The following is an 11,876-nucleotide window of genomic DNA, read 5'->3' as shown; positions in this document are numbered from 1 at the left end:
GTTAAATTGCCCAGTAAATGTCCCTTCATTAATCTTAGATGTACATAATACGCGTAGAGACGCATAGGCAGGCTCGGGCGCGCATACACAGAAGGTAAACAGGTTGTGCAACGCTGCTCCTCGTGCCCTCGCGGATGAGCCGAGCTCGAGACACTGCAGCTCGCTTTGCATTTATCACGCTAGCCGAGCTATATCGTCTATATCGTCTATATCGTGCTCCTGTTGTTGCGTGAATTCCATGTAATACGTAATTCCTGTACGCGATAGCTATCAATCCGAAGTCGGTTGACTCGTTGCGCCGAGCGGCATTATGCACGAATTTCGATACGCGCGACCAATAGTGAGCAGCGCGAATTAACTTTTGAATAATTCTAAACGAGTTCGTTAACACTTTGCGCGAGCATCAACACCTGCGACAGAAGCAGGAAATTCGCCGAGTAAATTGCGCAAGAGCGTGCGAACGAAGGCCGCGCTAGGCGAAAGAATCGTCTGAAAAGAGCAGAAAACAGATTCACACAGAGCTGCGGCCGAGAGAGTCGAAACAAAAGAAATCCGCAGCAAATTAAGAATGCAGAGGCAAGAGCTCCATTACACACATGCTCCCTTAGTGTAGGTAGGTCGTTGTGTGTGTGGGCGGGCCGGATGCTGAAGTGGTGTCGAAAACTCAAGCAGCAGCTCTCGCTCTCGTCCGCTTCTAATTAATGGCCGTGGCCGCTCGCTGCTGCTGACACCGAAGGCCTGGACCGAGCACACCCCCGACTCTTGGCAGTCTAGCAACCCCTTGAGGCCTGCGCGCCACGCGCTCTCTCTCTCTCTCGCTCCGACCGTGTACCTACACGCATTCTTTTCGCGATGCGACAACTTTTTTCCTCCTACGCGTCTCTAGTCGAGTCTCGGCTCGAGCGCCCCGCGATCTCTCTTAGAGCATCCCTTTATACAAACTTATAGTCAGCAGACCTCGCTTGATCTGCATGCGGCTCTGTGTACGCGTGGGTGTGCGTGCGCGTGTTTTTTTTTGCTCGCAAGAGCGCCTTGTAAATACATAGGAATATCAACGGAGCCAATTACACGCTATCTTTATAATGAGAAACGACTGTAGAGGCGAGCTCGAGCTGCTCTGCCGAGCTGCCGAGCTCTCGAGTTCCGATTAAACAGAGAGAAAGAGATGCTAATGGATGATCTCTCCAGCATCTCTGCCCTCTGTATGCTATTAGCTACAATGCATTATCCGTATGCTATACGTACGCCTTCGCTCAAGTGAAGCTCCACCGTGTGTATAATGCAGTTGTTCAACATCGCTCCTGTACCAACATTTCTGGCTTTGTTTTTCATTTCTCCTTTTTTTTCCTTTCTTTGCTTAGTGAGAGAGAGAAAGACAAGGAGAGTTATTTCGGTGGCGCACTTTTATATGGTAAACGTATGGGCTCAAAGTGTACAATCAAACGAATCAAGCTAGGAGCGAGTCACGTGCGCGTTGTGTGTGTGCCGCACCATGTACGAAAAGAAAGAAATTATGTGCGCGCTACGAAAGCACCAGGATGCCGCGAACAAAAAATTTAATTACGCGCATGTTTGATGCTCTGCATACTCGCGTTCATTGCTCTTTTCATCCTTCGTTCCTTTCGTATACCAGCAGCACCAGCGAATTAACCTATCGTTTGTCATGATTTTTAAAATCATGCTTTCATACGTTAATTCTTCGCCGGCAGTTTCTATTAGTGTGCACGTGAATTTGACGAACAAGAAATATGAAAATTCTTCTTTTTCCCTGAGAAATAATACCGAAAATACGTTTCTTTCGTTTTATTATCCGCCAGTCGAGACCTCAAATTGAATTAAACTTGTATTAAGCGCAAAAAGTCGAAAACGAAACAACGAGGATCGAGTGACAGTATTTTCGAGGCGCACGGCGAGAAGCGCCAAGCGAACGTCGTAGAAAACAATGAGAGAGAACGAGCTGGAGAGGGAGAAGATGGGAGGCCAGAGGTCTTGGTTAATCTAATCAAGCGTCGTCCGAACTCGTGCCTCGCTGTTTTAACAACCCGACTCGTGCACCTGGCTGCCCGTGCGCCGCGCGCAATTCAATTCTCAAAGACGAGCTCTACGAGACTCTTTCTACGAGAGTGACGAAAAAAAGTCCTGTGACATTCCTCGTCCTCAAAGTGACTAAAGTCTCTTTCCGCTCGATACTTTACGTACATACACCTGCTGTGCATATACTGTCTCGAGAGGTCACGCGACATAATATGTTTTGGCAAGAAATTCAGGGTGAGATCGCCCGATGGTATAGGCGAGATTTAAGCGACTTGTAGCCTCGAGGTGAAGGCAAAGAAAAAGAGAGAGAGAGAGGAGAACGAGCGAGAGTAGATCTAACCAGGTCTGAGTTAATATAAACTCGTCGACGGCGGCGGACAATAAAATGACTGAAAAGCTCTTGCATGCGTATATCTATAGCTCCGAAACGCGTGGGAGGGCTACACGTCGCTCGTGATGCGCTTCTGACCGAAAAAGGGGGTCGTGTGGCAAGTTTTTTTTCTTCTCATTCTCCAAGATCTTTCACTTTTATATGCTTCGTATATTATATGCCCTCGCCTACGGAGCTTTTTGTCCAATAGCAGTATTTTGTTTTATCTTGTTGAACACAAGCGTGGAAAAATAGCAGAAAGATGATGCCGCGTTTCTTTATTATTACTATAAAAGATTTTTGCTTCTTGACTACTTTTCTTCGGCGCTTTTTCCTCGTCTCTCTCTCTTTCCATATTATATAAATCTACTGTCCGCTTTTTGACGTGGAAAAAATGAAGCACTCCAATTCAAAGGGATTTACGATGAAACATTTAGCCGAAACTTCGTTTACTTTGAGTAAGGCCGAGAACGTTTATGAGCAAAAGTGATGCAGATTTCAGACTCGGCCGAACCCTCGCTCGAGCTCGGAGTGTAGATAAGAATATTTAAACCCCGTTGCTATCTAATAATTTCGCCGAAAGTATATATTGCTTCGAGTCAATGCGAGACGTCAAAGGTTTGAAAAAAGAAAATCACTAACACTACACTGAGTCGAATGTTTATGGTGTATACGCATTCGATCCCCCGTCGGTGTCTGAAATTTCCCGATATCCCTCGGAAGAAAAGAAACAATTTACTCCGATCATCCAGTCCTCGAGTCGGAAAATCAAACTCGTTGCTGTTGGCTCCTGCACACACACACACACGCGCGCACGGCCAAGCTGAAAGGAGGCATCGCGCGGCACCGAAAGCCCGCACATACTGTCGCGATATTTCTCGGCACACACGCGCGCATGGAGAAAATGTGCGCGACAAGCAGATGAGAAATCGCAGACACACTTTCTGTGCCTACGCGTGTATGCGTGCGAGGCGAAATCTCATTTGAATTTGAATGCAGACGAGGCAGCGTATCAGAGAGCAATATGTCAGTGGCAGAGCCTCGCACGTGGATCGCGCCATTGTCGAATTCGTCGCAGCCCCTAGACCGGAAACGCGTTTGATGACGCGATCGGTATAAAGCTTTATCCGTAAGCGCGCCCAAGAATTTATACTTCATATTACGTAACCGACTCGCTTTGGAGCTGTCTTTGTACGAGCAGGCGTCGGGCCTTTGAAAAATTGCAATCACACCGATCGAATAGTCATAATGCGACGCTTTTTCAAAAAGAAAGATATGAGCATACGATTTCACCCTTTCCATCCTATTACACTAACGATCGGATTTTTAATAAATGAGCGGGGAATAATTAAGGTAACGAGGGTAATTCGATTGGTCCTTTTAGTGGTGCGTCGGTTTCGAGGACGTTGGACGTGATTCGCATCCACTCTTACAAGCTTACACGGTAGAAATACGCATGCGAGCGCAAGCACATAAACACAGAGAATAAGAGAGATACGGGCGGCGCGTTAATTATTCAGTTAATTTCCGGTTGAATTGAAATTTCGCCTTCGAACGAGTAGAGCCGCAAAGTGCGAGTTATATTACGAGCGAGGCATATCGGCCCTCGTCCTAAGTAAGTAGTAGACGCGAGCGCGCTCGGGAGCCCTTTGCCGCGCACGATCCACGCGCAGTATCTGCAGTATCCGGCCCGAGGCGTTTTAATCACGTAATTGCAGGATCGCGGAAAGCAGCGGCGCACGTACGAGCGTCGCGGATTTACAATGATTTCACTCTCGTCGATCTTTCGATTCGCACGCGCCCACGCAGGATCTTCGTAAGGAGCTTTTGGCGTTTCAATTTCATCTGTTTACTTATACGATTCTTCGCAGCTGCCAGGATTACTGCATGCACGACGAGAAGTAGGAAAAAACATTTTCAGCTCTAGTCAGGTGCGTGCGTTACTTAAAGAAAGCCGATTGACGACTAGCGATTATGGCGGGAATCTCGTCTGGCTCCAACTTGTATCGTCGAGTCAAAGTTAATAAGAGATTATTCCTTTATGAAACTTGGCTATTAGCTAAATTGCGCATCCGATCAATTTCCTCATCATCAAAGTGTATCGTGCAGCAGCTACAAATTCACCTTGCGATATACATAACCCAGGCCCAGATACATAACATTACTAGTATAGTACAAAGCCTCCGAAATTCTCGACTAGTCGTCCCTCTCCACTCGTCACCTCGGCGTTATATATGTACGCGTGCTGCATGTACGGCATAGCGAGGAGCGCGCGCATGTCGTATTACGTATTCAATGAGGAAAAGCCGTGGCCGCAATTGTATATAGGGTGCATGTTGCCGGCAACGCGTAGACTCGCACGGAAAATACCCGGAGGCGGCAAAGGATATCTTCTTTACTAATTCATCGGGTGCAGCGCTGCTGGCTGGTTTCAACTCGTCGCGCGCCACTGCCGAAAGAGCTCCAGATAATATGGAGAGCGAATGTATTATATATAATATGTGTCTAGGCGAAGACGATAGTGCAGAGCGCGTCATTACGGATAGTGCAGCTCGTATAGTACATATAGAGGAGCTGCTGCTGCTGCTGGGGAGCTCGCTCGAGAGAACCCAAGATTAAGCCGGTGCGCGCGAGGAGCCGCTCGGAACGGCGCGCAAGGATTTCGCTTTGAGCGCCAAACTATAAAGGCGTACGCGACGAGGCTTTTAGAGCTCGAGCAGCAGCCCGGCCGCGCGAATCGAATTTTCCACACTACCGCGAGCAGCGAGACGAGCCGCGCACTACTTATGGTCCAACAGTCGAACAACTTCGTGTTATGCGCCTTGTTGTGTCTGCCTACCTACATGCGCGAATCTATAAGGCTGCCGCCTTCTACACGTGTAATACGCTTTTGGCGCGTTTTCGCACCCCACCCGCGAGCGCCTCGACGCATTATTCATTGAGCAAACTTTGTAGCTCGTGAGCGTACGCTTGTCGAGCTTCTCTTACTCTCGAGCAGAGCGAGCTTCCTCGCAATTCGCGACGATGGATTTCATCATTTACTCTGAATCATTTCAAATGCATTTATTTCGCTTAATCTAGCATCCTTTGATTAATATACCGCTATGCGTATATCTATTCGAATTTAATTATTTCGAATTTGATTTTCGCGAGGCAAAAGTAACAGCTTTTCTTCACATCGACATTTGATGATAAAGCAGAGACTTTTTGAAATATTTACGCGAGACTAGAACAATGTCCTATAAACGTGCTGTACAATTCATATTTAATGTATAAACTGAATTTCTATTTATATAAATTATTGAAATAACAATAAGTGGTTAGTTTTCAGGAAAATAATATAGCCGCTAAGTGGTCAATGGTATGCAGTAATACAAGGAGCACGAAATCGATGGTCGAACGTTCGATAACGAAATTGCCGTATTTTTCCAATTGAATTATTGAGGCAGTAAAGTAATATCGCCGATACAAAATAATGACGTAGAAGCGAATATGATTTGAGATTTTTATGACTCTTTACCTACGGTGACATCGATATTTCATAAAGGCGTCGAGGGGCAATGAAAATAACTTCTTTATAAAAACCACAATAGTCGCGGCTACTTTGAGTCGCCCACGCTATCGATGTATTACACCCATCACTCGTGAATGCGAGACAGAAAGACAACAACGAAAAAAAAAAAAGAAAAAAATGATACGTATTTGTACACATCTAGTGTAGTATTTTCTTATCCTAGTCAAACATTAGCGTATAGTTGGGCCGCGCGCGACGTGTCACCCGGCTACATAATTTACCAATACCTTTAGGCTCGTCGACAATGGAAAAAATCATCCTCTGCGACACGGGGCCGACTTTCTGCTCCATCGGTGAATGCAACAAGCCCCAAGAGGCTCGGCCAGGGGGGGTAATAAAAAGAGCAAAGCTATAATGTCGCCAGCCGAGCTCCCTGATATTCGTGCTATATTATATTCATATATCTGTTTGTGCCCGTAGTAATACGTATTGAGCGTCGTTCGAGCGACGTGCTAAAAGCCGCACGCGAGAAATTCGTCGCGCCGCTCTACATGCAGGCCGTATTTGTACACTCGTTCTTATGTTATTAACGCAGTCGCGCGCGGCACAAATGCTGCACGGGCCGTTGTTTGCCTACTGCATTTACAAGCTTGCGACATAAATTTTCGCGTTATGCACGGCACGCAATCGTCGCTCAATGTACCAGACACGCATGTAGATTTTTCGTGAATCCTCGCTATATTTTCGCCCCGCGGCGCATTGTCCGAGTCGCTCCTACGACTCGGTGCATATAATAATTTACTTTGCGAGCGGCCATTTGATTGCAGCTGGGATCGTATATATCTCATTTGTGGCTTTCCAGCTCGTAGTTCGATTACTCACGGCTTAATCGGAAACATTCGGTAGTCGCTTGTTCCATGGATGTGTAAAACTTTCTATCGACGATGCGATTATATATTTTTTTTTTCGCCTTTGTTGCATCATCGTTGCATTGGAAAATAGTAATTTCTTCAATAAAATAATTGAATCGCGTAAATTATTCAAGTTAAATATCTGCTTTGCATCCCCCGCTACATGGGGGAAATAAAAAGTAGCCGAGTGCATAAAAAGTAAATGCTATTATGTACTTCACAATATCTACTCAAGTTCTCTTTGAGTTTCGTAACAGTTTTATTCCAGTCATTTAAAATTGCATTGGTCGAATTTATCGTCCAAACAAAACATTGTATTCAATAAATTCATAATAAATGTATGCTTGGCGAATGCGCTCGTAGTGTTCGAGGCAAAGCTACTTAACCCTGAGACTCTTTTTACTCTCCTTTATTCAAGTACGAAATCACTATAATTTTTGGCCGAAATTAGGGCATTTATATTCTTGCGAAGAATCGATCGAATCGAGTGGTAGCTAATGAATTCAAATGACGATCATTGCTGAGCCGAAATTATCCAAAGATGCCGGATCTTACGTGCTGCGGTATAGACGGCATGCAGGACAGTTAGCGGAGGCTCTCGAAAAGACCAATAAATTGCCAATTCACGAACAAAAGGCGCGCAAATCGTTAGCATGCAAAAGGTCAGGACTCTGATTAATCTTTTGGAGAATCAGCTCCCGTGGAGAAGTGCGCGCGTGTGCGCAACCCCGTCTCGATACGGGAAAAAGGAAGAAGCGGGCTCATTGTTTTCGCGAGCGCTGCATACTCTTTTCGCCCCCTATAACAGACACACACACACACACACACATTCGCAACGAAAAAGAGTCGCGACTAGCCCTACATACAGAAAAGCCCAATGCGCGCATTATATATTACATATATTTATTATTATATACTGAATCGTAGCACGCGAACGGACATGCGGCTGGATATGAAGGGGGCTCGAGAGGAGTTGCGACCAGCGGTCAACGCGCGCGCGCGCCTGTGAAGTATGAGCCGAGTCGAATCGGAAAACCGCGCCGAACGCCAAAGGGGGATTCGCGCGAGCCCTGCGCACTTCAGGGGACGAGAGAGAGAGAGAGGCCCAAGCATCGCAAAACAGGCAAATCGAGCCTAAGGACTTCCGCTACCCGTAAGTCCACGACGTTTATGTTGCACGTATACGAAATCCACCCTATACGGCCATTGCACATGCACGAGCAGCAAAGTCGTAAATCTGCGCGATGCAATTTACTTTGCAGCCGAGTTGCGAGGCGCCCGATGACACAGCCCAAGGAGCATATTTGTAATACAAGTTGTTAATCACCTTAAAAGCTCCGTGAAAAATTTCATAATGCAGCCTTCCAGTGTAAAGGAGTATTAAGAGATTTTCAAGCGTGATTCTGTCGTTGCATCGTATGGAATTCGAAATAATGAAAAGTTTCTCACTCGTTGCCTCGAATAATGTACTTATGAAAATGATAAGTGACCCTAAACGAATGATATTTTATACCAGCTATTGCATCGTAGCTTGGGCCGTGCGTAGGAGTGGAGAAAAATGCTGATTAAATCAAATAAATTACGGGTTTGTTCGTAAATTCATAGGAACCGCAGCAGCATCTAATCTCGAGCCATAACTATTGGCGAAAATAATTCTGCTGCAGTGTGTGTACCGAATCGACATCTTTGTTAGACTCTAAATCACGCGACTCGACGCTGGTCAAGTCTCGGTCTCGCTCCGAGGAAAAAACTTCTTCGCGACGTTGTTTTTTTACTCGCTGCGCGGCGTGATAAAATCGAGGCGAGGCAAAAAATTTAGTACTTGTCGGAAGTTTATGAGCGTCTGTAGGCGATAGCGATTTGTATAAACTACTTATATTTATATACCACGTATGCGAAAGCGCGCGACGATGCAATTTCGATTGACTCGCCCGATAAGAGGCTAAAAGAGACGCGACTCGGTCGAGCTTGTTGCTTCGATAGCACCACTCCTCCCAGACGTCCTCGACTATTTTTCGCCCGAGCAAAGCTTCGTTGTTTCGTTATCTCGACTAAGTGATTGTGCGCGCTAGGGTAAGGCAGTGCATTTTCGCGAAAAAAGAAACGAACGAGGCAAAAGGAACCTCGAGCTGCTAGCTCCAGTCAAATTTATCGTCCATATGCACACTACGAGCCGAAAAAATATGTCCTACTTCGTTATATCATATAACACTTTTTTTTGGCTTCCAGTACTGTTGTAAAATATTTAGAAACATTGTCGGAAAATAAATACGGAGTATTAAATGTATTAAATTATTTTAATCTTTATCCCCTCGAACTAGCTCCTATGCTCCACAGTAAATTCAAGTGACTTCTCATATAGTTCCAACGATCGACACACTGCAGCAGCACAATCCAGGCTGCTATAACTTTGATACAAAGAGTCAATGTTTGCGGGGGCAATGCCTGTTTGAGCCGTACAGTTGACTTATTCAGCCGTTATTTTTGTCATTTTTTAAATTTCGATTGTAGAAAAATTAAGAATAAATTGTTTTTAAAAAAACGGGAAATTTGTAATAATTTTAAAATAATATAACAAAATTTAATGGAATTTATTATGTTAATTGTAGAACAGAGCCAAGTTGCTTATTGTCAAACTCTCAAGTATTGAATTTCTATCGTGGAAAACAGGAGTAAAAACAATTTTCTATGCGTAACGACATCGTAGCAATAAGATTTGCGTGAACGGCACGTATGCCGTGAGGCGAAAAAAGTCCACATGCCTCGGGGCTTGAAAAATATGTCGTTAGTCATATAATGCAGACGTGTAGGTGGAAGCTGCGAGCTCCTTTGCGGCCTACGCAATATCACACATGCGCCCGTGCTCGAGTCGAGATTTGCCAGGCAAATTTCGCATCGTTCCAAGCGGGAACAGAGCCATAAATATGTAATACTTTGCCATCATCGAAGGCTCCTCTCGCGCTCGCATCCCTCCTCGTCCTCCTCCTCCTCCTTTACGTCTGACTAAACACCTACTTTTCTCCTGCTTTATGGTACAGGCAGGAGTGAGAAAAAGAAAGAATAGACAACCCTCGCGATATTTTTTCGCGCAAGAGAGAGAGAGAGAGAGAGAGAGAGAGAAAGACATGCCTCGTGGCGAAATACAAATCATCGCGCGCGGACCCGCGAGTAAAGAAAATACAATGCTCGACAAGCATGAGCTTCGTATGTAAGACGCGGAGCAAGACAGATAGAGAGAGAGCAAAATCCCATAAGTCAACTCGGCGTATTACCGAAAATACTTTAAAGTGCCACTCAGCAATAGCAGCAGCAGCAGCAGCAACAGAGGAATCTCATATTATGCTTTGCAGAAGAAAAAGCTCATACGAGCGGCTAAGTTCGATGCTTGCCTTTTGCTATGCTCCTGCGCTCACCTCCGCGTGCCATTATGCGAGCTAAGCATATAGGTATACAATAGAGACTGAACGAGCGACTGAGCGGAGACTGTCTGTATGCGACTACTTGTTTATTCCTTCGTGTTTTATCGCTCTACGGGTGTGTGTGTCTGCACACACGCACGGCTAAATGGTGCGCCTCTGCTCGTCGTACTGGAAAATGGATTTTCTAATGTTCCTCGCGAGCATCGAGTACACAAGCTTTCGGCAAAGAGATGTTTTCATTGTCAACAGAGCATTTCAAATTGAATAATATAGATTGCTCCTCTCGCGCACATAATGTACGTAGCTTTCTCGTTCTGCAGGCGATTGGTAGCGGCGCACGGCTCGATGAGAGCTCATTTCCTCGTCGTCTATAGTGGAAATATTTGCCGGGAGGAATAAGGTAAAAATTATACTTGGCCGTTATTTAAAAATTTTTCATTTGTCAGCGTCGCAAAGTACAGAGAGCCGGAACACAATTGCGACGCGTGCTGAGGCCACAGGCAGCGTTAAAAATTTCGGCATACTCGAACGACTCTACCCCTTTCTTCGTCTCATTGTGCTATGGGGCATTCTCTTATCAAGCCGGATGCCTGAGAAGCAAACGCACAGCAAACAAACGTCGAATTTTACGCGGAGCAGAGGCGAACTTTTTTTTACCTCGTACCCGCATGGATGCACGCGTCTATATAATTCTCTCTCTCTCTCTCTCTCTCTTATTTTTGTTGTACGTTGAAACGAGTCTCCGCGCATAATGTTCTGCATATCATCGTGTGCATACGTTTCGTACGACGGCAATATTCCCCCGAAGCCACGCGCAGCTCTCTCTCATTGCCACAGGGAATTTAGCTAAAGAGTTGGAAGATTGCCTCGATACCAATTAGGCAATACATGCCTGCTACCCCGTGACACAATGCGGAGCGCAACAACTGCATATATTCTTCGACAATGAATCGTTCCTCCGACTCGCATGCAGCTGACGTAGGTAGCGTTGCATTGTGCGCCAGGCCGAGATCCCGCGGTTTTTCGTGCATTTGCCGTAGTCGCGCGCGCTTTGTGATCCTCGAAATATAAGCAATGCGAGCCCGTGAATGGTCGAAAGAGGAACAGAGAGAAAAGAAAATGCAAATGAAATATCCAGTCATATGCCTATAAACGTTTCGGAAGAATGTTTTCGACGTGAATCGACGTAATTGGGAAGTCTGTGCAACTAATTATTATACGACGCAGCAGAGTTTGGAGCCACCGAACAATGTAACGTATTGCAACAGTTTTCGTCGAGACTCTCGAATCGAGCGCATAATATTGTGTTCTCTTTGTTGCTTACATGCAGGCGCATAATGCTATCGATTTGCATCGGTTTTGCTTGATCAAACAAGAGTATTCTTGGCTTTACTCCTACGTTAGCGCGCATAAAGATTAATCATTTCGATATAATGTTGAGTATATTTTTCCGAAAATTTATTGCCAATACAAGACGAGCTTTTGCTTTATTACATGAGTACATGTGCAGGAAAGAGAGAGAACATTGCAGAGTGAATACTGCAAATAATAACAATGAATCTGACACATTCATAATGCGGTAAAATCGTACGAGTATAGAAGCAAAAGCAGTGGATTCCGAGGCACAA

The sequence above is a fragment of the Trichogramma pretiosum genome, unplaced genomic scaffold, assembly GCF_000599845.2.
Source record: "Trichogramma pretiosum strain Unisexual culture from Peru unplaced genomic scaffold, Tpre_2.0 scaffold5, whole genome shotgun sequence".
Taxonomy (NCBI): domain Eukaryota; kingdom Metazoa; phylum Arthropoda; class Insecta; order Hymenoptera; family Trichogrammatidae; genus Trichogramma; species Trichogramma pretiosum.
Note: the sequence above shows the minus strand (reverse complement) of the source record.